Source organism: Antedon mediterranea, chromosome 9 (genome assembly GCF_964355755.1).
Source record: "Antedon mediterranea chromosome 9, ecAntMedi1.1, whole genome shotgun sequence".
NCBI lineage: Eukaryota > Metazoa > Echinodermata > Crinoidea > Comatulida > Antedonidae > Antedon > Antedon mediterranea.
The window spans coordinates 17,573,167-17,600,418 of NC_092678.1; the positions used below are offsets into that span (position 1 = coordinate 17,573,167).

The window sequence follows — 27,252 nt, forward strand, 5'->3', positions numbered from 1 at the left end:
CACAATTAACATGATTTACTGACAATTGTAAAAAGCAACCTCAAATTAAATAAAATCTTTATTCTTTCCATATATAGAAAATGTACATGGGAAAAATGTTTTCCTCGACAGAAAAATATGGTACGTACTGTAGTACGTCAAGAATAGGTTGTTCGTTTATATAATCACTAATCTAAGACGGAAAGATAACATTTTAATATATCTTAAAGGCAATTGATAAATAATCAATCCCTTACTATAAGAAGAAACGTAGCAAAAGTGTGTAATTTATTTGTTATAGAATAGAAAAAAATAGTACATTTTTAGACTCAAACCAGCACAGCTGATGTAATCTTAGGGTAGCCTACAATAATTAAAAGTACACGTATAACTAAACGATAAAGAAAGAAACCTTTCCACGTATTCATGATAATATAGTGTATTAATATTACAATAGGCCTATATTGTAAGATACAGTATAACCACGTAATACATTAGACGTCATGGTATTTAGACTAAACCTACACTTAAATGTATAATAATCACAATTAACATGATTATACTTACAATTGTAAAGCTTTTACATTTTTACCAGTAAGGAAAAAATGAGAATAAACACTTACAGTGTAATCAATGATGTCAACCCAACAAATGCATTTTCATGCAATGTATTAATGTTGTTACTTCTTAAATCCCTTCAAAATAAAAACATGAATACTTGGTAAATAACAGATCACGAATTGAGGTTTTCTTCTTTGGGGAAAATATTTACAGTTTGGTGTGTATGTCAGCGGACAAAATAGTGACCGTAAAATAATGTATCTGTATTGTAACTGTTAGTGTGTATTACGTGTCAGTGAAAATTAAAGAGGGTCGATAACGGTACAAACGTTAAAAATTAATATTATTAAAATTAATATACAAAGTTTATCGATCAAGTACGTATCAAGTTCAAACTATCAAACACGTCACAGGAAGCGTGGACAAATGTCGAAGACGTGTCAAACTTCGAAGGAAAAAAAATTAAACCTTCCTATGTCATCTGTTATTTTTGGTAATGCTCACTCACTCAAAAATAAGTTTAGTGAATTGGCTGCAAATGCCAGTATTCGAATACAAAGACAGTTTCCTTATGGCGCTCACTGAAATTTGGCTAAATGAATCTGTTTCTTATCATGGATCAACAAATTGTTCTTGTAATCTGGAATTATTATCAGTTGCTCGTCGTCCCTTTTACTTGAAAAGGGAATTCTAACAGGTTCTAGTCATCATTATCTATATACACCCGAAAGCAGACTTCAAAGTAGCTTGCGCTAAAGTCGTTGAGATAGATAGACAACTAAGCTGCAAATCACCAGATTCAATAAAGCTGTTACTATGTGACTTTAACAAAGGATCCTATGAAGAGCTTGCAAACGTAATTCCAAACCTGTACCTTCATCATTATGTAAACGTCGCTACGAGAGAAGGCACTATACTTGATATGCGCTATGGATATGTTAAAAATGCTTATACAGCAAAGATATGTCTAAGCATTGGGCGGTCAGATCACGAAATGATACAACATGATCCCAAGCTATAATTTACGAACATAGGATCGGAAGCCTCAAAATTAATATGATACGCACATATCCTAGTGCCTTTAATTGTGATATTCATTAGGCCTACATAAGGCCAGGGTTAGCCCACTGTGCAACTGTAGTGCTGTTTTTTGTTTGTTTATTCTTTAGTTCGATTCTTCCAGCATAGTATTGTTTTATTTATTTAATCTATAGAAGGGGGGATTGGTCGGCTGAATGTTAATAATTTGTATTATTTAGCTTTGTAATTTATTTGTTATAGGTATAATCTCTGGTCTATGAGCAAGTGCAAATATTCTACAATTCAGAATCGACTCAATGAAATTAAGCAAATTTTGTTTAGGAATTAATGTTAGATGGTGTGAGATAAAACGAGAAAATGTCAAGTTTATAACATGAAATGAAATTGAAGATGAGTACCACTTTTTGTTAATAATTATGTTAATACAACTTAAATTTATCGTTTGATTTCTTTTGCAAAATACACTAAATAAGGAAAAACATATTTTATGTTGTATCCGCTTTAATAATAAAAAATAAATCAAAGAATTTGTTATTGTTCGCAGTCATACCACCATTATAACGCTTTAACAAATATTTTAACCTTTCCACGTATTAATGATTTAGTGTCTAATATTACAGTATATTGTAAGACATCAGCACGTTACCCTGAACGTCATGGTATTTGGAAACAGTTAAACCTACCCTAAATGTATAATCACAATTAACATGATTTACTGACAATTGTAAACAGCAACCTCAAATTAAATAAAATCTTTATTCGTTCCATATATAGAAAATGTACATGGAAAAAATGTTTTCCTCGACAGAAAAATATGGTACGTACTGCATGCAGTACGTCAAGAATAGGTTGTTCGTTTATATAATCACTAATCTAAGACGGAAAGATAATATTTTAATATATCTTAAAGGCAATTGATAAATAATCAATCCCTTACTATAAGCAGAAACGTAGCAAGAGTGTGTAACTTATTTGTTATAGAATAGAGAAAAATAGTACATTTTTAGACTTAAACCAGCACAGCTGATGTAATCTTAAGGTAGCCTACAATAATTAGGCTTTTACATTTTTACCAGTAAGGAAAAAATGAAAATAAACACTTACAGTGTAACCAATGACGTCAAACCGACAAATGCATTTTCATGCAATGTAGTAATGTCGTTACTGCTTAAATCCCTTCAAAATAAAAACATGAATACTTGGTAAAAAAACAGTTCACGAGATGAGGTTTTCTTCTCTGTGGAAAATAGTTACAGTTTGGTATGTATGTCAGCGGACAAAATAGTGACCGTAAAATAATGTATCTGTATTGTACTGTTAGTGTGTATTACATGTCAGTGAAAATTAAAGAGGGTCAATAACAGTACAAACGTTATAATATTATTCAATTTAAAATGCAAAGTGTTTTCGATTGAGTACGTTAGGAACAGCTCGTCAATTTATATGATCGCTAAACACTACAGGAAAAACGTTTCTTAAATGGAGAGATATATCAAACCTTTAATAAATCTTAAAGGCAATTGATCAATAATCAATTCCTATACCATAATCAGAAATTTTGCAGCAGCGTTAATAAAAGATAAACGTTTTCTCCAACAATTTTCAAGGAGAGTCAGCTAAAGTTAAGAATACTTTGTATGGTTTAAGCTTTGTACAGTAAGTGATTTGTATAGGTAGCCTCTATAAAAGAGAAAAATAGTACATATCTGGACTCAAACCAACACAGCTGATTTAATCTGAAGGTATACAATAAATGAAGTATAACAAAACAAATAAAGCGAGCAATTTATACAGAAAATCGATGTTATCTGTATAGCAAACAGTGCTCGTTGAAAAGTTTGGCTAGCTCAACTAAAGATTAATAAAACATCTCACAAATTGATTCAATGACGTAAGCAAAGACTTAACACTGAAAAAAGGTAACATGATTTTTTTTTAAATCATGAATAAACCAAGTACCAACATAATATAGATATGTTTTCAAACAAATATTTCTTTTTACTTAATGTCATATTATTTATGTTGTGATTCTCTGTGTTTAGATAAGGATGCTTTAGACCAGGTCCGCCTAATATTATTAGCCAATAAAAATCGTATAATTTTTGGAGGGAAAATGTTATCCTCCTCAGAAGCCTAAAATGTGCATGTCCAGTATAAAAGTAGAATGTAATAGATATTAAAGAAGAAGAGAGAATAAGATCAAAGTAGATAAACGGAAAGATGATAAAGAAAATATTAAGGCTTGACTGGTAGTGGTAGAAAGATGTATTAATCGAGTTACAAGGAATAAAAGTTCTAGTTGAGTTAAATATACTTTTTGTATGAGTTATCATTCAGTGACAGCTGTGTACGTCGCGTGGAGTTATATACGCCTGAGAAAACTCGGAACCAACTAAAATAAATTCACTACACTTAATCTTTAATTAAACATTGTACAAAATACAGTTCGTTACTGATTATCAAATTGATGAACGCAGGAAGTCTCAACATTAATATGATTCGCACAACTTAATGCCTTTAATTCTAATATTCATTACATTATGTGTAACTATATACTATGCTGGGTTTTAAATTGAGGTATTTTAGTTCGAGTCACCCACTATGGTATTGTTTTATTTATTGTTAGTGTCGATAGTGAGAGGCATTTTTGGAAGCACATTGCTGACATATCAATCAATACGGAACTTACGTACGGAAACATTCTTGGTTAAATCTGTATGTTCTTGGGGATTATTCTTAATTAGGCCTACATTAAATAATCCTACTTTTCCATCGTATCATTTTCATTTCTATAATTTGTACCAGTACACTCGTCTTTTACCGTAATTCAGCGATTTATGTAGGCCTACAGATTTCACTTTGCACTAAACAGATTTTTGGATGATACTTACAAATATGTTATTGGTTGATGATTATTGTAGTTCCTTACTGATTCCTCCTCGGCAGTAATAATATAATTCCGACAACTTAAGTAGCTAAATGTACACTCGCAGCCAGTTGGACATATCTGTGTTAAGAATAATTTTTCTGTACAAAAAAAATTGTGAAATTAGCTAGTAACTAGTTTAATTCAAATGGACAGTAAAACCCTAAATATAGCAATAGAAATGTGTTAACAATGTTTGTGATTTAACTATTAATGGTATGGTACTTGGCTCTTGAGTAGTATTGGAAGTTGTTTAAAGGTATAGGTGTATCTTTGGTATAGTCTACGTTCCGCAACCTTTTTTGACAGTGACCCCATGATCTTATTTTGTGAATTTTCGTGACCCAACATTGCGTATTTGTGGGGCCTGTGTCAAAGCGAATTTTGTTAAATGACACCCTAGATGGCTGAAAATGAATGGTACTCTCGCACATAAAAATCATGATAGATGGCACCTCTAGTTAGTCGGAAATGACACTCTTTATAATGGCGCGCTCGCAATTGGCATGAACGGTCGTAGCCTATTTTTTTCCGCCGGTAAACACATTTGCGTGCAATGCTAACGTCAAGGGGTTCTCCCGAACCTTAAAGATTTCCCCTGGCTAGGGCCGCCTGAAAAACATCACTATGAGTGTAATTTGGGATGGACCTGTTTATATTGTTCTTTCTATTATTCTAATGTTCATTGTAAAAGTTCCCACCGCCGGTACATCAAAGTTCGCAGTTTTTCAGTCAAGTTACACACTCCTTTGCAAAGTACAAACAAAATAGCGTCGTAAAACCAGTTGGTATGTTAATAAATCCACCTCCTAAAAGGGGATTCCTCACTTGTATATTAACAACGAACTATGCGTCAAAAGCGTCCATTGCCCCGTCGTCGATTCCCAATTGTGTGTTCGCTACAGACTCGCTGCGCGTCAACCTGTTGATGTAAAATGTAATCAGTCTTGTAGATTCTACAAAACTAAGAATATTTGACATATAGGCCAATATCAGTGTATAATTGATAACAAGTTTCAGTATCGGAGACAAATTGGCGACCCATATCAATTACCGGGATAAAGTAACTTTGCATTATAGTTATTTGGAAACCTCATACCAGTAAGTTTGTGAATTTCTTCCAATTTATCAATTGTTTTTGTAGAGGGTGCTCCAATTGATCAATTGTTTTTGCAGAGGGTGCTTTAAGATTTTATGTTGAACAGGGAGCGTTTGTTTGCCTAGATTATGATTAATTAATTAAAGATGTATTGTCCCCCAAAAAATGAAAAATAAAGATGAAAAAAATCAAATTTTGAATAGACCGTTTTGTAGTTAACATAAAGTTATTCACTTCCACCGAAAAAAAATCCGAAAAAAATATTGATTTCGCTTATAAAAAAATCAAAGTAAGTTTACCATTTTTTCGAACTCATCGGTTCAGAAATTAGGCCGGTAGAGCTAACTCATACATATGCATGATATGTTAATGAGCATCCACACAGCAGAGATCTGATCTAACAATGGACGATGCACGTTGTATGTACAACAACACCACCAGAGATCGACTGTGGGTTTCCCTGGCCTAATCGTATAAATATGTAAAGCTGAGCTGTTAATTTGTCGGTAAGTAGGCCTAGACGGTTATTTTAAATATAATAATATATATAACGCAATAATAACAGGAAGGTAAATTAATTAACTTAGCCTGGGATTTTTTCAGTTCAGGGCTAGGCTAGGCCTAGAATAATTAATACATGCTGCTGCATATTACTAGGCTAGTAAGTAGTAGCAAGTAGACTGTGACAATCGGGTCCCTGCAGAAGAAGGCCCTATACATTGTACTCTTCATAGACTGGCCTAGGCTATATGCCATCAATCTTAGCTACATTCCGAAAATACAGCCAGCTTGCTGTACCATATATATTTACAGTTGAAGCTTGTTTAACTAATTTTTATAATAAAAATAAAACAAACATTTTTCAGGGAAAATGGTTGCAATACAAGCCTGAAATTGAGAACCTTCCAGCAGCACTGTACAAGTAGACAGAGGGGAAAAGCCAGCTTAGCCATTTTACAACACAAACAAATGTTCTCTGTACTGTAGTAAGTCAAATATTTATTTTCTCTTTTTATAAGTTATAACATTATAAGTAATGTGTTTTAATTACCATAGAAAGGTAGTATACTTATTTGCCTATGTCACAGTAAGCAATTTCACTAGCCCAATTTTGCACTAAATATGCATGATCTATTTTTTCCAGATTTTCATACTTTGCTTTTACTTTTTTTAAAGACATTGAGCTGATGAAGACTGGAACAGAGGTCACCCAAAGACAACAATGATAGACTCTGTATGATTGGATATTGCAGGAAAAATATTTGTGACTCTCCTGCTGCATTAGGCCAATATGTTCTTGTCCAGCTTGTAAAATATTGTATAATTTTTTTTGTATTATATGTACAGTATATTATTTTGTAAACATAACATTCAATAAATAAAAAAAAAACTACTACAACAGTACACAGGATAAATTCTTCAAATTTACTTACACTTCATAATTTTACTGTTAATATTACAGTGCAAAAGGAGTTAATAAAATATATATATACAGTATATCTTATTGAATTCCTGTGTCAATTTGTCTACTAATTATCAATGTGTTGATTGTGGCAGTAATTACGACAGCTATAGTCTTCTGAGATCGCTCACATTCATTACAAAGTGTCATTTTAATAGTAAGAAACGTTTCAATAAATTGTGAATGTTGCCACTGTACGATACATTTTATGTTTCTCACTACTTGCTCTTATTGTTCAATCAATCAACCTAAAAAAAAAAGAAATTTGTGTCAAAATATCTGCATAAAATGTTTATTTGCGGAATGTTAATTTGAACCTATTGCATTTGATACAGAAAATATTTTTAAAATATTGCATCAGTAAAACATTCAAAACAATATTTAGATTTTCTTTTTTTTTTAATTTTCACTGCCGAATAGATAGTTGAAATCTTTAAAAATTAAACCAATTCATCATGATTAAAACAAAAATACATCCCTTCTGGTGGTGGTCTACTGTAGCCCTAGCTAGCAGTGTATTGCCTAGGCCTACTACACTCTACTTCTAGAGACAGAAGTAGTCGGCAGTTAGGCTACTCGAGACTGTCAGTGCTAGGCCTAGGCTAGTAGTAGTAGTAGTAGACTAGTAGTACAGTAGCAGCAAATTCGGGCCTAGCTAGGCCTCTCCTGTTAGCGAAACAAAAACTCACCTAAATGAATAAGATTCAACATCAAAGTTACCAACTGTAATTCTAACTTAGCATTCTGCTAGCTATAGTTTTCGTGTTTTCTTAGAGATTCGTCTCGCATCACTACTCGACTCTCTCGCACGCATGCATTGCCATCGTTGTTGGCTGTTGATTTGGAAAGCATCATCATCCACACGATCAAAGATAGTGTAGTAGGAAGATGTTACACTTCGGTCAAAAATTAGAGAACCGCTCGAGATAGGGCGCCTCTCACGACTAGTAGGGATAGACGAATCTGAAACATGAGAAGCGCAATGGCAAAGCCCAATGAAAATGGTGTTTTCGGCAATAAATTGTAAAAATAAGCCACAAAAAACAAACAAAAACTTCTTTTTTGTCTTTATTATACAAAGTTAAAAATTAATATGATGTTTTCATACTGTTTTTGGATCTTTTTAATTGTTAATACATTTATTTGGAGTGAGTTTTGTCATGACATGACTGTAAACACTGAGCTAGGATCAGGAGGAGGCTTACGCGCGCCTGTAGACGCATTCATGAATGGATGCTGGTCATCTCGTACCCAAACCAACCCGTACCCAAACCAACCCGTACCCATAAAAACTCTTACCTATCTTGGTAAACCCCAGTTAAGTCTGAAGTCATAATGCAAATTTTACAGTATACAGTATTGTAAACAATATATGATTTATGAATAAATTATAGCAATTCTTCTGCAATTTCTATAAACTCTAGGGGTAGAATCTGTAAATTCGTTTCTATAGAAATTATCTGTTTCTATAGATTAACATAGAATTCTAAAACTTCTATAGATAGAACATTTTTTGTAAGGGTAGTATATTGAAAGGGGGTAAAGTAGGCCTCCCAACGGATATTTTTTCCTTGATATAACCTTACCAATAATGAACTCATTCGCTTATAATTAATATTATCAATAATGTTAGGCGTTAATCAGGGCATATACAATTACGATGAATGCACAAAAGTTCGGAGTGTTACAAGCATAATATAATAATTCATTACAGTATTATTAAATTATTAAAATTAATAGATAACAATAATTGGGGTTTTTTTTCAGTAAAAAAACATACTCGTAGTCCTAAATTCCTATAATGTTCAAGCCTACTGGTACCGTATTCAGTTTATGCAGATCGACTATTTGTTTAATATTATTGATTATAATAATATTGATTGATTGACTGTTTATTGATTACATGCCATACTACCTATTCTCTTTTATTACCCTTAGAAATAAACCATACGTAATGGATTAGTATATAGGCATACACATTGTAGGCCTATTTACCACTAGGCTCCTAATATATTTATTCACGCTGATGAAGAAGTGTTTCTAAAGCTAGGTATTACATTTTCTATCTATGTACAATGATAAACAATTAAATGTAAGTAATTTTAAAAAGTTCAATTGATTTGCAAATAAAAACATTACAATAAAAGAAATAAAATACGGGTAGATAAATTCCAGGTACCTAAACAATTCCAGGTAATTGAAACACAAATTTGTATTCCAAAACATATAAATATGATTCATTTGCACTTTCTATAAAGATAACATTACATTTTATATGTTAATTCGTATTAAATCTTAATTTTACAATCATATTATTCTACTGTTTTTTTTTATTCACGTTTGACTTCGTCGTGAGCGGTTGTGTTTATTCGGACCTCTCTCTAGGCCTCAAAAGTACTCTGGAAGTCTAGGCTATACCGGGGCAAACAGAATTTTTAACCACTTCGCATTGGTGGCTCAGGGGCACTCCCTAAGCCTAAGTAAAACAACGAAACCAATTGGTGGATTAATGGCCTTTTAATTGCGGTTTACTCTTCGCATCGTAGTACTTCAACTACACAACGAAGCCATTTGGTGGATAATCAACGATTTATTAGTCTACGGTATCAGCAAGGTAAGCGTATTGACTTCTCACACCTGAAACCAGGAAAAAATGTACACAACCAAAGATTAACATTTTCCGACGAAGCCTTTTGGTGGATAACTTTTCTGTTATTTTATCGGATGAATCGTTTTTTGATGTTTCTATTTTCACTTTTAACATTAACTGTATCGGTATTTTATATACCATTGGGTTGCTGAATTCTTGGAATTCCATTTGATTGAATTGTGGATACGCTTACAATTGTATTTTGTAACGTGGACGGATACAGACGTGCTCAACACGAGCTATTTTTCGAGCGACGCGATATTTTTGCTGGACAGATACGGCATACAAGTAACCTTCCAATATGACTTTTAGTATGACTTCCTTTATTATTCATGCATCAGTGCTTGTTCTTTTGATTAACAATGTGAAACATTTTCAACTTGTTGACTGTCACAGTATTGACATGATATACTATCTGCTGCCACCTACAGTTATGACTCAACCAATAAATTATTTGCTGCCACCTATTGGGGGTTGACCTTTGGGGCTGAATAAAGGCACTTCGATATGGTTAATGCTACATGTGTGTGAGTCTGTTTATTACTGGGTTTGAATCTAATAAAGCATTCACCATCAAGCACATACATCACGACATGGTGTCAGAATAGAGGTTATAAAGAACGCACAGGTGAATTCATTAATTGTGATTTTCGGAAAACAACGGAAAAATATAGACTTATAATAATCTACAACGCAGGATGGCTGAATTAACAGGCATACCTATTCCATCCATCGACTGGAAGACAACAAATTTGCCCGAAGCTCTACGTAAGTTCAAACGGACGTGCGAATTTATTTTTAATGGACCACTATCAGAAAAAGATGAGGTAATAAAAGTACAATACCTAATGTTATGGGTTGGCGACACAGGTCGAGACATCCGTGATGGCTGGGGTTTATCAGACGAACACAAGCAACAGCTTGCCCCACACTGGACTGGATTTGATAATTATGTAAAACCTAAGTCAAACTTCAGAGTAGCTCGTTTCAGATTAAGGGCACTCAAACAAGAAGAACAAGAAACAGTAGATGCTTTCATTACAAAGGCAAAACTGATTGCTGATGAATGTGAATTTACAGACAAACAGGAACAGTTACTAGACACATTAATTGCAGGCCTATATAATGATACTATACGGCGCAAATTGATAGCACAAGACAAGGACATGACACTAGACGGTGCATTGAAAATTGTACGTGCATATGAAGGCACAAAAAGACAAATGGATGACATTGAAGGTACCAAGGCGATACAAGCTGTGAAATACAAGAGACAACCCAGACAAAAACCCAAATACAACACACACCATTGCTTGAACTGTGGTGAACAGCATGAAAGAAATGACACATGCCCTGCTGCGAATGAACACTGCTTTTACTGTAAGAAAGCAGCCCACAGAAGCAAGGTTTGCTTCAAAAAGAAAAAGGACTCTACTTTCAAGAAACAGTATAATAAGAAAAGAGTCAATCAACTGGGAGAAACAACACCACATCACGACGAAGATGACACAGGTAACAGTTTTGTACTTGATTCTCTTGAAAACAATGTGAATGCAGTGAAGACAGACACTCAAGCTTACGCCAATATTCAAATGACTGGCGACACCAATAGAACTGTTCGATGTAAACTCGACAGTGGTGCGGAAGTCAATGTTATGCCGATGCGAATATTCAGACAGCTATTTCCATCACAGACAGATGAGATGAACAAGCCTATGAATTTACATAGATCTAATGCAAAGCTAATTGCATATGGTGACAACAGCATAATAGCATATGGCACAAAGATGATCAAATGTACACACGGTAATACAACGAAAAAACTTTACTTTTACATTACGGAGGATGACGGCAAGACAATGCTTAGTCTCAACACGTGCCTCGACTTAAAGCTAATTACACTAAACTGCATAGATACATGCATAAAGTGTCACAAGAAAAGTGATATATCTGAAATCACTTCATCCATAAGATTTGGACAAAACGGCGACGCCAAAGAAGACCTACTGTCACAATACAAGTCATGTTTCCAGGGAGTTGGTCTTTTCCCAGGTGAATATCACATAGACTTGCGTGAAAATGCAGAACCTGTCATTCACCCTCCACGAACAGTACCTGAAACATTAAAGACAGCCCTAAAAAAGGAATTACAACGAATGATTGATCTTGAAATAATTGAGAAAGTTGAACAGCCAACCGACTGGGTCAACAGCATTGTGTATGTTACAAAACCTACAGGTGAATTGCGTATCTGTCTGGATCCAAAAGACTTAAATAAACATGTTAAACGGCCTCATCATTATACACAGACACTGGATGGTGTGCTGCCAAGCCTACAGGGATCCACACTGTTTACAATTCTTGATGCTCGCTCCGGATATTGGAACGTAAAACTTGATAACGCATCTAAACTATTAACAACTTTCAATACACCATATGGACGATACTGTTTCAAAAGACTACCTTTTGGACTAGTTTCAGCACAAGATGTATTTCAGAAGAAGGTATACCAGACATTCGAAGGCCTACCAGGTGTAATTGCCATCGCAGACGACATTGTCGTGTTCGGCAAAGACGAATCAACACATGACGCTAATTTAAAACGTGTCATGGACCGTACAAAGGAAGTTGGGTTAAAACTCAACCCAAACAAATGCATGGTGAAGTCCCAAAGAATTAAATTCTTTGGAAATATTCTCACACACAAGGGTCTTGAACCAGATCCAAGTAAAGTTACATCAATTATAAACATGACACCTCCAACAAACGTAACAGAACTACAATTACTATTGGGCATGGCCAATTATCTTGGACGTTTCACTCCAAATTTGGCAACCATCACAAGTTGTCTTCGAGACTTAACAAAGAAAGACGTGATTTTCTCATGGGGCCCAGAACACCAAGCCGCTTTTAAAAAACTGAAAGAGGCAATCAGCGCAACGCCAACGCTGGCATACTTTAATCACAAAAAAAGAAGTTACTGTACAAACGGATGCCAGTATGCGAGGCCTCGGAGCGACTCTAATGCAAAATGGACAACCGGTTGCTTACGCAAGCAAAAGCCTCACAGACACTGAGAGAAATTTCTGTAACATTGAACGAGAAATGCTGGGTGTCGTTTTTGGACTTGAACGGTTTCATCATTATATATACGGAAGACATATTACCATTGAGACCGATCACAAGCCTCTCGAGGCTATTACAAAAAAACATCTGAGGAATGCACCACCCAGACTCATGCGAATGCTACTTCGAATACAGAAGTACGACTTTACCGTCAAATACATTCCGGGACGAGAAATACCCGTTGCCGATGGACTGTCACGGTTGCCAGTCAAGGGCAAAGAGATAAAGGATATCGACATTACCATTCACGACATTACATGCACTACAGCATCCAGACTGGAAAAGATAAGATATTCAACTCAAAACAACAAAACACTTAACATCCTTACACATATAATTGCTGAAGGATGGCCAGAAAACCATAGCACGTGCCCAAAGGAAGCAATGCCTTTTTGGAACTTTCGATAAGAACTAGTCAGTCACAATGGAGTAGCTCTGAAAAGAAACCGTGTTATAATTCCAAAGGAAATGCAGAGAGAGATTCTTGACAAAATACATACAGGACATCAAGGTATAGAGAAATGTCAATTTAGAGCCCGAGAATCAGTATTCTGGTGCGGTATTAATTCCGATATTGACAACATGGTCAAACAATGTAGTGTTTGTCAACATAATCAAGTAGCCCAGCAACAAGAGCCACTGATCCCCATTGAAGCCAGCAAACCATGGGATATAATCGGATCTGATCTATTTCACTGGAACGGACACAACTACTTGCTGGTAGTGGACTACTACAGTTCGTATGTAATAATACGGAAGTTAACAAGTATCACCTCACAAGCAATCGTAAGCAAACTTAAAATCATATTCTCTGAATTCGGAATTCCAAACACATTCATAAGCGATAATGGCAAACAGTACGACTCTGATGAATTTCGAATGTTCACGAACACTTACAATTTTAAACACACTACAAGCAGTCCGAGATATCCACAATGTAACGGCAAAGCAGAGAGATTTGTGGGTATCACAAAGAAAGCGCTAGAGAAGTCGTATGAAGCTGGAGATGACCCTGCCTTAGCACTCCTATGTCTACGCACCACATCCCTTCAAGCAGGAATGCCCTCACCAGCAGAGATCATGTTTGGACGCAAGATACAGGCAAACTTACCGGTAATAAGCACCAATAAGTATGATCACACAAAATTTACTCGTTCAACAAAATGGTATACTCACTATAATCAACATGCTAAACCACTCAAGGAACTTCAGAACGGACAAAGCGTAAGGGTCCAAGACTATAAAACCAAGAAATGGAAACCAGCGATCATAGACAAACCAAGTTCAGAACCCAGATCATACCTTCTGACCACATCAACAAGAGCCCAGTATCGTAGAAACCGTCGACACATACGGACAACTGGCGAAACCTTCCAAAAAACACTAAGCGATGATTCACAGGACATTATCAGTGAACCTGACACACTAAAAGACGCCAAGCCAACAAATACACCACCACTAATTGAATCACCTAAGCTCATGCCTACACCTACGATCGGACAAGAAAACCAATATGTAACTAGATCTGGCCGAACAGTGAATCCACCAAAGCGTCTGGACTTGTAATACAGTATAATAATAATATTAATAAATCACAACTTGAACTTGACTGCAGCTATACATATCAATCTAATAACTCTATATGAGCGTTTTACAAAATTAAATAAACTAGCATACAACGAACAGTGATACACGTATGCAATAACCAATTCATGATACTTTACTACCTATTTTTTTTTAAATTACAATTTAGACACAATATTTAAAGAAAGGAGATTTCACAGTATTGACATGATATACTATCTGCTGCCACCTACAGTTATGACTCAACCAATATATTATTTGCTGCCACCTATTGGGGGTTGACCTTTGGGGCTGAATAAAGGCACTTCGATATGGTTAATGCTACATGTGTGTGAGTCTGTTTATTACTGGGTTTGAATCTAATAAAGCATTCACCATCAAGCACATACATCACGACATTGACCAATTTTTTAACGCAACCGCCGAAGAGAGATACGACATATCAGCCATTTTTACCTGGTGCAAACATTCCAACGCTAACTTTGCGGTCGCTGCAACAAGTGTAATTTTTGTATCGCCTGCCTATATTTACAGTTCCGGAAATTATCAAACAAGGAAGAATACGTCCCACATACACCGGACTCTTGATCTTAGAGGGAAAGGCTTACTCTTTGCTATCTTGCTTAAATGTGGTGATATTTCTCCAAACAACCCGGGACCCGAAATCCATCTCAATATGGAGGAAGACTTCAATGTTTGTGAAACTATGTTGGATAATACTGTTCCTGATGCGGAGCTCAATATTGAAGGATACAACGTTTTCCGTCGAGATCGAAATCGGTCTGGAGGAGGTGTTTGTTTTTTTGTTAAGGAAAGACTATCTATACGCGAACGCCGGGACCTGGATTCTGAAAGTATTGAATCAATTTGGATGGAAATTTTGCTTCCGAGGACGCGTCCTATTGTTGTTGGATCAATTTATCGTTCACCAGGTCAATCATATAAGCTATTTATTGACTCGTTTGAAAATATATTGGCTGCTATTCGACCAGATGTCGAAGTTATTGTCCTTGGTGACTTCAATATTAATTTGAAAAATGAATCTGCATCAATATACAAAATGTTAGAAACAACTCTCTTGAAACTTTTAGCTTTACCCATCTGATAAAGGAACCAACTCGAATTACTAAGTTTACATCAACAGTTTTAGATATTATCATATGTAACCATTCGCAAAAAAATTTGCAATCGGGTGTCATCCATGTAGGCATTAGTGACCACAGCCTAACGTTTTGTACTCGTAAATCTTTAAAATATAAATTTAACCAACATAAAACTATCAAAATTTGTTCACTTAAGAACTACGATGTTAATATTTTTAATGAGCAATTAACACAATCTGATTGGTCACCTGTTCTCGATTCATCAGATGTGGACTTTGCCTGGTGCTCTTTAAAAAAAATATTTTTGTCTCTTATAAACAGAATGGCTCCTCTCAAACAGGTGCGCCTAAAACAAAAATCTGAAGAGTGGATGACACCGGAAATATTAAGTGCCATAAAAGAAAGAGACTCACTATTAAATAAGTTCAAGAATAACCCAAATAGGCCAGACCTTTACGATGCATTTCGTAAGTTGCGTAATCGCATACAAAAGGACATAAAGAAAGCAAAATCTGCATGTTTTTTAAATAAGGTAGAAGTTAACAAAAATAATCCCAATAAACTCTGGAAATGCCTTAAAGATTTGGGATATAAAAATAAGCCACAAAAGGGTAGCACTATTTTGTTAGATGTTAATGGGAATTTTAGTAATTGTCGGCGCAACGGTAAAACAAAACAACTACTAAATGTATACAGTAAACTATGCAATTTATTCCAAGTGAATCAAGTGAGGATTCTCAATAAATAGATACAATATACAATATACAATATTTGATAAGACAATGCAGTAAACGGTGTAGCTAAGATGCTGGTTGAGAAAAGAGTGTGTTAATAATGTGGTCAGTGCATGGTAATATTGGGCTTGGCCCATCTCATCTGACCAATTAGGATTAAGAGAATTAATGTGGTTTTCTGTTAGAGTCATTAACATTCTTAAAATCCATTAGCTAGAAAAGTGAAGGTAACAGGAAGGTAACCTGTCAATGTGACGTTAAATAAAGAGATATATAGAGGATGTATAAATAATCAAATTAAAAGTAAATGTTGAATTGTTTAAAAGCTATGTGGTAGGTCCGCTACAGAATCTTTGCCATAATGAAAGCGAAGTTTCAAATTATTTCAATAAATACTTCGCAAATATTGCTTCCGATTTAATGAAGAAATTGCCTTCTCCCAGTAACCTTTTTAGTGTGGGTTCGAATGCCTTTAAAAATTACTATAATAGCAAAATCAAACATGTTTCTGGTTTTTCTCTCGAAGAAATTGACGAGAGCCTTATCGAAGAGGAATTGAAAAATCTCAACCCATCTAAAAGTGTAGGCCTTGATCAGATTCCTGCAAAATTTCTTAGAGACGGAGCTCCTAATATTAAAATACCAATAACACATATAATTAACCTCTCCATTAAATACGAACGTATTCCCTCGGATTTTAAACTCGCAAAAGTCACGCCCCTTCATAAAAAGAATTCCAGAACTGAGGCTAACAATTACAGACCTATAAGCATTCTCTCCTCAGTTTCGAAAATTCTGGAGAAGGTGGTATATATACAAGTTTCCGATTACCTTGAAAGGAATCAACTTAGCTACGATCATCAATCCGGTTTTCGTAGATCATTTTCTACCGACACATGTCTTATCCATCTTAGAGATCACCTTAGAGTTCAAATGTCAAATGGTTTATTTACGGGTATGGTTTTACTCGATGTCCAAAAGGCCTTTGACTCGGTCAATCATGATATTTTGTGTAAAAAACTTAAGTATCTAGGATGCCGGTCTATCGGTTGGTTTCAAGCGTACCTGTCTGGGCAAAATCAGATTGTCGATATTAAAGGTACCAAATCGGACTCTATTGAGATTGGATGTGGTGTCCACCAGGGTAGCCTTTTGGGTCCTCTCTTGTTTCTTATTTACGTGAATGACCTACCATCTAGTATCGAAAGTGATTGTAAAGTTGTTTTATACGCTGACGATTGTGCAATTTTTTAATCCCATAAAGATCCAATCGCAATCCAATCTAAACTCCAAAACAATCTCGTATCATGCAATAATTGGCTGATCGACAATCAACGTTCGCTTCATTCGTAAGACCGAATGCATCCTGTTTGGTTCTAAACGTAGATTAAGCAAAGTAAACGAATTCTATATTGATTGCTTTGGAACGACTATAAATGGATCAAAATCTATCAAATATCTAGGTATTGAGATTGACCAAAATGTATCAGGTGACGTCATTGCCCGCTCTGTTATAAACAAAGCAAACGGCAGACTGAAATTTCTGTACCGACAATCATCATTTCTTAATTCACATTGTCGCAAAATTCTTAGTTTTGCTTTAATCCAACCGATTTTCGATTATTCGGTTTGCTCATGGTCTTCTACGGTAAATAACAAGGCTAACAGCCATTAAGTCGCGTGCTACAATGCATAGTGATACCGGACCGACAGACAGACCAACAGACCGACAGACAGACCGACAGACCGACAGACAGACAGACAGACAGAGAGACCGACCGACCGACATAGTGAACTATACTGACCGAAATTACTGAACATGTTTAAAAATGTTGAAATGTTTAAAAACATTTATTTTTTTTAAATTTACACGTGCGTAGCCTGTCACTTTCGACGTGCTCGTATAACGTAATTTCGAGTTGAAAAGTAAGTCAAGAAAACAGAAATCGGCCAAAAAGAGTGCGCAATAACATTTAACGCGCAGTGCGCGCGCAAAAATATGCGCACTCATGGCAATTTTGTAAACGCTAAAAATTGCCTGAAATGTACTCTTATTTCATCGATAACAAATTTTGAAAATGTTAAGCGCGCGTACGCATGCGTTACATGCGCTACGCACGTAATTGTATTGCCATATGATGATTTATGCCCTGAAATTTATGAGTACCAAATTTTATTTAATTGTGATTCATGGTTGTGAAGATATGATTACAAACGTGATTTCGTTAAATCGTGCGTAGACCGCGTCATTTTTTATTGCGCACCGTGAAAACATAACCACATTGATTCCTGGCCATAAGGAATATACTGTGAAAAATTGACCTAGCTAGATTAAACTGATATCAAGATAAGGTCAGAAAGCGATAAAACGCATAGTGATACCGGACCGACAGACAGACAGACAGACAGACAGACAGACCGACCGACATAGTGAACTATAGAGTCGCTTCCATGCGAATAAAAATTTAAAATCAAAATTACAAACGACTCAAAACAAAATGGTTCGTTTTATAAAAAAGTTAGGTCCCCGATCTCATGTTGGTCAATCTCAGCTAAACGACGTTGGTATGTTAAAAGTACAAGACCGTGTCGAATTTCTTAGAGTCTGTCATGTTTTTAAAATATATAATCATTGTTGTCCACCTTATTTATGCAATCGTTTTATTAGAATTTCAGACAGTCATAATTACAATACTATGGGATGCAATTTTAATTTTAGAATCCCAACTATCAAGCCAATGGCACATGTGACCTTTTTTTACAATGCTATTAAAGAATGGAATAATTTACCAATTAACATTAAGGAATCACAAACTGTTTCTTGTTTTAAAAGTAAAGTTAAAAAGTATCTTCAGGAACGTTCACTAGCTCTAGAAACTATTTAATTAGCGCTTCTTTTTTTTTCGATTGTCCTTTTTGCTGTTTTTTGTAATTTTTTATATGTTGCTTTGTTTGTCTTTTTATCTGTTCTTTCAAAGGACCTCATTGGAAACAAGTCCGTAGAGGACTTTTATGAGTTATCCTTGGCATCCTTGTTTTTTTCTGGTATTTTTATATTTGCCAATTTTAAATGTATGTCTGTGATATTTTATGTACTGATGCCGAAATAAATCAAATCAAATCAAATCTGTTATAATAGCCTATTTCCTATACAATAACTTTCCGTATCCCCACTCGACGTGCGAGGCGCCCTTTAAATTTAGCTCCATGTTTTCTCGCTTTTATTTGCATTGAACGAATAGGAAGTGTAACATCTTCCTACTACACTATCTTTGACACGATGTATCCATACAATATGAATATTAATGAGCTAACTCAGGTCAAGGGTTAAATTAAACCGGAACACATTTGTCTTCCAGACAAATAGCTTCCGGTTGGTTAATTTTTGCATTAAATTGCGATTTTCCCGTTTAAAAAAATATTTTTTTCAATCCAAATTGAGGTCAAAGTGAATAACTTTTCGGTGCAATTAAAATGGCCTATTCAACAAAAATATTGAAAAAAAAAATTTTTTTCAGGGGGACAATACATCTTTAAATATTTCATTAAAAAAAAAAATATTTTTTGTATTATTCTTCATTTATCAGACTTATAATAGGTCATTTTTAGTTTAATAAAGTTAATCAATTTCATGGAAAAGACCGAAATAATAATGTTTCTACTTATAAAAAGACAAAATAAACAGATTAATTTCAACAAAACCTCATTGAATTGACAGTGCAGCTAATTTGACTATTTCCTTTTTCAAGAAAATTCAATTGGTCAATATAAATAACTCTTATGTAACATTAAAATGGCATATTCAACAACAAATTCCAAAATAAATTATTTTTTCAAGGGATAAAATATCTTCAATTCTCATTTTACTTATATTTTCAGGTTATAGCCTAAAATGTGAATAATTTCTTGCACCAATTAAATTTAAAAATAACTCACTTACCCGGTGGAACAATTACTGCTGTAACTGTTGCATTAAATCCTCTCTTTGTTACAATATTATCAGTAGATAAAGCAATCCACATTGTGTTGTTGTTGGAAACTAGAGAATCAAATGTTGAACCTGTAAATCTAACTTTATTTTCATTTCCTGCAAATGCTATATTCAAAAAATCCCATTTGTCCTCCAGTTGAAAGTCGTTGAACTCAATACGAATAACCAACTTCGGAGAGGTTGTAACCATCCATTCGCACTTTAAATGGTTGTCGTAGTTCTTCGGATAATTAGGAGACCAAAATACATATGATGAGTTCTCAGATTCAAGATGAATATCCATGTTACATTCTGCAAAAAGAGAAATAAGATAATAACATTAATACACGGATAAATGTATATAGGCCTATTGTTACTATTGTATTGATAGAAAAATAGCGTGAATAATAATATAGGTAATCACAATATTTGATATTTTCAAAATAACCTTAAAGGTAATATATCCGGCTAATCTTGTATATCTAATTCTTATTGATGGTATTAATATGATAGGCCTAATAATGATAATGATAATGATAATAATAATAATAATGATAATAATAACACTAATGATAATGATAATAGTTCATTCTTATAATAGTGCATATATAATCAAGCTCTCAATGCGCTGCACATTATTACCGCGGAAATTGTTTTGGATCATACACGTATAGAAACATACTCCCATATTACTAGTTAATTTTACCCATCCATGTGTTTTTATAATATAGTTTTAACAACAATTATTGTCATTTAATCAGGCCGTGCTATACAGTATAAAATAGGGTACACATAATACATAAAATTACATTAGATTACATATGTACAAATAGTAATTAATCAGTAATTGCCACGGCCCAGTTATCCTATTTATAAAAGTGTGAATTTTATCAATTATTACCTATTGATGAAAAATATTTGATTTATGTGTATACTTTGGTAAATAAATCGAGTAAGTTTACTACCAGGTATTCAGTTTTAACTGTACAAGGAAAGTTAGCACCTACTCTTTCGCCAAAACCTAAATCTGCACATGCGCCAAAGCTTGGTGTACCAGGTCAATACAATTTACCAATAACATAGCCTTCTTTACTTATGTAAAATTAAATAAACAACAATCGTCTGACTGACTTCATGTTATTGTTTAAACTCATAGTCAGATAATTTTTAGTATGTTATGTAGAAACAGAATCACGATTGATCAAGAGAGATAAACCATTTGTGTAAAATTGTAGCCAATTATAATTTCCAATGGATTCTCAAATGTTATTGATTTAAAAAGACAATTAGTCGGGCAATTGTTGTTTATAATTATGTTCTACAGAATTAACCAGTTTTCTGTAGAAAAGAAATGACGGTTGCTCAAGATAGAAATGATTGTGTAAAATTGCGGAGAATTAAATTTTTCAATCCACATTATAAGTTTAAAAAAAAAATCAGTCGGGCAATTGTTGTTTCTATGTTCTACATTATTGACCAGTTTTTTGTAGAAAGAGAATCACGGTTGGTAATTGCTCAATATAGAAACGATTGTGTAAAATTGTGGAGAATTACGACTTTCAATCAATTCTTATTTATATTTTTTTGATTTAAAAGGTAAAACAAGTTGAAGTACTTGAAAGCATACTCACGACTAGAACAGCTTGAAAACGGTACAACAACCAACAACATGATAACGCTAAAGATAAACATTTTGTTACGTATTTCAGTACTGATTCGTTGACGATTTCCGCAATTCCGTAAGTTCACTCACTCGTATCCGCGAATGAAACTTACCTCCGTGATTCTTTCCAACTTATAACACTTGTTTTTGGTGGTCTTCATTAAATTATGATATTGCTGTTAGACAATTTACAACATTGATTAGATAAATTGTATCACCAGGCCTATACTAAATAAATTATGAGTTTGTTACTGATGTTGCATGCATTATGTTGTTCTACAATAATTTTAACCTTTATACGATTATACTAAGATCTGGTTGCGTTGTTCTTCGATGATCGTGTTGTTTACAAACAGTTGAGAGAAGATTGATACGAGTCCATCTGTTAAAGTCTTCATTTTGCCATTAGTTGTATGCATAATGTATATATACATAAACGTATTTCATCGTAATATTTATGTTTCAAAGAAGTAATAATTATTAAATCTTCTTATGTGCTTCAGATAAAATATTTATGTTTAACCAAAAGTAGTAAATGTTTGTTTCATTATGTTCATGTCAAACGCACACATAGTTGTTATTCATATTAGTGGAGTTGATGAATCAAATTATTTCAATGCTAAAAATTAACTCCTTTGCTAACGTAACTGTTAGATAAATTGTTGATAAATAAATCATGATAACAACCTCATTGTTTCTCAATTGAACGCAACGTAAGAACGTAGACGCAACGCAAGCGAGTTGACCAATGACAAGCGACAGTTCGAATAATCCATCGCTTGTGATTGGTCAAATCCCTTACGTTGCGCTAAGCTCAGTTCTCACTTGGACGCATCGTAAGAACGTAGACGCAACGCAAGCGAGCAGTGACCAATGACAAGCGAAAGTTCGAATAATCCATCGCTTGTGATTGGTCAAATCCCTTACGTTGTGTGTCTAGTGAGAACGAAGTTTAAAATATAGCGTAAAGCTTGGTTCCAACTTCATCAACAGACAGTTTACATTGTTTATGTTCAAGAAGCCAAAGAGGCTTGTCTTTGTAGTCTAAGCATGCATGAAACATAAAACATAGACAGACGCATTACAATTACAAAAAAATGACATTTTGAGACAGAAAAAGAAAAAATACAAAGTGAGATCAACGCAAGGACGTAACGCAACGCAACGTGATTTGACCAATCTCAAGCGATGGATTATTCCAACAGTCGAGTGTGATTGGTCAACTCGCTTGCCTTGCGTCTACGTCCTTGCGCTGCGTCCTAGTGGGAACCGAGATTTAAGGCTGTGTTTCCCCCGCAGCGTAACACAAATGATCAGTCAACCAAACAGATGATTAATGCAAAAATAAAGTGCGCATGAACAGTCATTACCGGACACAAGTGTCCAATCACAACGCAACAATGTGTCTTTTATGTAAAAAAGTATCGCATTTATCCGAAATATCTGATTTTTCAGGAACTTTATCGGTTAATTTGTATCGATAAATATCTTATTTAATTTAATTATATCTTAATTATCTTATCCTATTTTTCCTATTTTGATATTTCAATGTAAATGTCATTGTATGCCTATTATTAACTGTAGTTTAGCGCGTCTCGCTGACCTGGTTTAATGTTTTTAATATCAAAGCGTCAACAATTGCAGGGAAGGACCATAGGTAAACCCGATTGTTTACATTTTATTTTCAGAATTATGTTATTCTGTATAAATATGTTTTAAATAAATGAAATAAAAACGTTTTAAAAGTTTATTCAATATTGCCGTTATGCGCCGCCAACAACATTTATTATTTATTTTTAAAGAAAGTTTGTGATTTCTTGTCGACAATAGAGGGCCTCCCATATAAACTGTGATCAGAGCCATTATATATAAAGAGTTATGACATTGGATTTAAGTCACGTGATATGCAGATCAATTTGTGTCAAACTTGTCTCCGTTAATGCATGTAAAGTATAGGAGCAAGAAATTACTTTAAACTTTTTCTTATATTAAAAAAAATGTAATTGCACATTTTACGGTGGAATATCGACGTGCACAGCGTAAAGAACCACTTGCGCCAAAGAATGTTGCGCGCGCGTACGCTAGTACATTATAACGTTCGATTGATTGCTTTTGGAACAAAACATCCCATAACTACGTCCCATAATAACAATTATGTAATATTTTCAATTCATAATGCATGCTTTGATGACTAAATAAAATAATAAAGTGTCGTGGATATATTTGTTAATATATTGAATAGGTATGAACAATATTAAAATAATAAAGGCAAATTATTACAAATGAAATGATGAACGAGTCTCTGAAAGTTTGTGTCAAAAACACACAGAGAGCCATATACTGTATAAAAAGAGGGGTGAATTTGTGTGTTTTTTGTATTGGTTCATGCTTTGATATATCCTGACTTGCATGTAGGCCCTAGCATTTATTCTTTTGTTATTATAGACACAATATATATATGTTACCAAATTAATACCATTAATAACTTTATTTACTAAAATAAAAACGGAATCTAAGCGTTATTTCATTGACAACAAAATCTAAAAATAATGCATGGAACTACAGGAAAACGCTATACAAAAGAGACGCGCGCGCCCTCAGCGTGCGAATTCTTTGACACAAAAATGGCTTCTAATTTTCAATGTCGTAACTCTTTATATATGGCTCTGACTGTGATGGCGACGCCCATGAAACTAATAAAGGTCTTTCAGTTCGCCGAATGATTGTTGTAAATAAACAACAACAATGTTTCGAGCTTTGTATGACTATCAAAGTAAAGATGGGAAGTCTATGAACTTTCAGAAAGGGCAACGGTTTACCTTGCTTGACAAAAGCAACGGCCATTGGTGGCAAGTTATGTCCGATCAGTCCGGTACGGTAGGATACGTACCCGCGAATTATGTCACAAAAGATGAGGTAAGGACGGTCTGTTCCCGTGCAGTATGATGGATGGATGGAAGTGGGATGTGTTTGGCCTAGCTAGCTAGCCTAGCTACTTGAAGATCTATAGGTCTAAAGAAATTGGCTATGATTTGAATCTAGACCAGGGAGAGAAGTGACTGCCCTGCTGCATCATAGCCTAGGCCTTCCTTCTCTATTTATCAAACATTTAATCATATGGATGGAAATTGAAACACAGCATGCGTGCGATGTAGGCCTAGGGGAGGGCCTATCTAGGCCTAGCCTAGGCGGCCAGGCTAGGCCTAGGCGACCAGGCTAGGCTAGGCCTAGAGACTACTAGGACCTAGGCCTAGCTGGGTAGGCTCATGACACAAATGTATTGCTTTTGTCTACGATCATGTAAAAACCGTAAAATATAACGAAAATGATTAGGCCTAGGCCTAGATCAGTGGTAGGTTTTTAGTCGCGTGGACGCGACTCTATAGTTCACTATGTCGGTTGGTCTGTCTGTCGGTCTGTCAGTTTGTCTGTCGGTCTGTCTGTCGGTCCGGTATCACTATGCATTGTAGCACGCGACTTAATGGCTGTTGGCCTTGTTTATAAAAAAAGGATCCGGCACATCTTCTATAATCTTAATGCACTTGTCAATTGTATGACCCACTATACGACCTCCGGGCAAGGTGTGTCATTTGTCCAAAGTATGCACCCGTGTGTAAAAAATATGTATTACCTTTAGGTGACCATGACGCACTGTGACCATGTTGTTTATTATATGGTGGGTGGTAATTGTCATTGACACACCATTGTTCATTGATATGATGTAGGCCTACCATCTAGGTTTTTTGATGCTCCCTTGTGTCAATAATTATTTGTAAATGATGCACTTCTCCTGGGGGTCGTATAGTGGATCATTTTGACAATGACAAATGTGCATAATTTAAAGCCTATATCACTTGTTAATTTTATGACCCACTCTATGACCCCCCCCCCCCCACACATTTGTCTGATGTGCGTCATTTAACATATTAAGAACATTACCTTGTTGGTTATAATATAGTGGGTGAGTGGTAGAGTGACATACATTGAAAATACCATTGTTTATTGATGTAACCTACCATTTAAGTTTTTTGTTGCACCCCTGCGTCAATAATTATTTGTAAATGATGCACCCATGACGCACCTCTCCCGGGAGTCGTATTGTGAGTCATTCAATTGAAAAGGTGCATTACACAAAATGTAATGTTCGTAATTATGGTATATTGTAGGTGCACGCCTACTAAAAGCATTTAGTATTAATAAATGTTATTATTTTATATTTCAATTTTATACAATTTTTTAAAGACCCCTTCCCTGCAATTTTGGACGTTTTTTGGAAAATAATACATACATATCACTTTAAAAACATTAAACCATGTCATTCCTTGTCTTAAATGTACGTTTTATGGTAAATTATGATAAAAAGTGAGAAACAATGCACTACCTGTACCTAATTAGCTCGCGGCGATCGACCTCTCGTGGACGGTCTTAGGCCTAGCCTAGCTAGACTTAGTTTTGTAGGCCTAGCTGGTAAACATCGATAACGTACGAACATCGTACGCTAGCTATATACCTAGCCTGACGTTGTATAGTTGCTGCATTAATTGTCTTTCTATTTTTGCCAGACTCCGTTGATACAAATTGGGGAAAACCCGGTATTTTCGCTGAAAAGTTAGGAGTCTTCCATTTGTTTTGGCTTCACGATCGATCGAAAAGTGGGCGAATTACAGGTGAAAAACAAAAATATCAATCCGCGCGCAATGCATTTTGGGATTTATAGCGGGCCGCTATAATTATAAGAATCGATTTATTTTTCACATTTTTAACCGTTTAAAGACGAAAAAAGTTATCGCAATAGGACCATATAGTATTATTTTTACATTAAATATAGTTTGTGATCTTAAATTAGATCTAAAAAACGTAGGGAATGGGGCTTTAAACAACTAACATTAGAAGTTATCAATTACACCAGTCACCGGTGTGATGTGCCCAAATATGGTAGTGATATGCCCAAATATGATAGTGATATGGCCAAATATGGTAGTGATATGTCCAAATATGGTAGTGATATGACATCATCATGTCCATATATGGGCAACATTACATTTAATTACATAAACTTATTGCTATGTGTAATAATAAATAAGAAATAAGTGGCTTTTGTTATTTTGAATCTTTATTTTTACGTTATTTTATATTTTTTGTTGTTGTAGGATGCATGCATGTAAGAACTTATCAGATTTTGTAAATCCACAGTGCGTGGTTTTGTTACATTTTTTGGAATAAAGTTACCTATATATATGTGTAATAATACATCATTGATGGATGGACGTTTGAGATGATGTACAGTGAACCATTCCAATGTTGTGTTGTAACATAAGTGATCATGTTCGTTGTGTGTGTATTAAAAGTTAGTA

General features: G+C 34.7%; 2 long non-coding RNA genes across 3 annotated transcripts; one reads left to right on the top strand and one right to left on the bottom strand.

Moving 5' to 3' along the window:
• Nucleotides 1–616: 616 nt before the first annotated feature.
• On the bottom strand, nt 617–20,261 carry LOC140059505 (uncharacterized). 2 transcript variants are annotated; one of them, XR_011847209.1, is made up of 4 exons: nt 20,206–20,261; nt 4,473–4,588; nt 2,686–2,757; nt 617–674 (listed from the first exon to the last, which is right to left on the bottom strand). It is a non-coding gene; the product is annotated as an uncharacterized lncRNA (long non-coding RNA). The 2 variants fall into 2 exon arrangements; XR_011847208.1 differs by having other exon boundaries at nt 4,473–4,608; nt 20,206–20,216.
• On the top strand, nt 5,934–6,818 carry LOC140059504 (uncharacterized). The gene is made up of 3 exons (XR_011847207.1): nt 5,934–6,112; nt 6,473–6,592; nt 6,751–6,818. It is a non-coding gene; the product is annotated as an uncharacterized lncRNA (long non-coding RNA).
• Nucleotides 20,262–27,252: the final 6,991 nt, after the last annotated feature.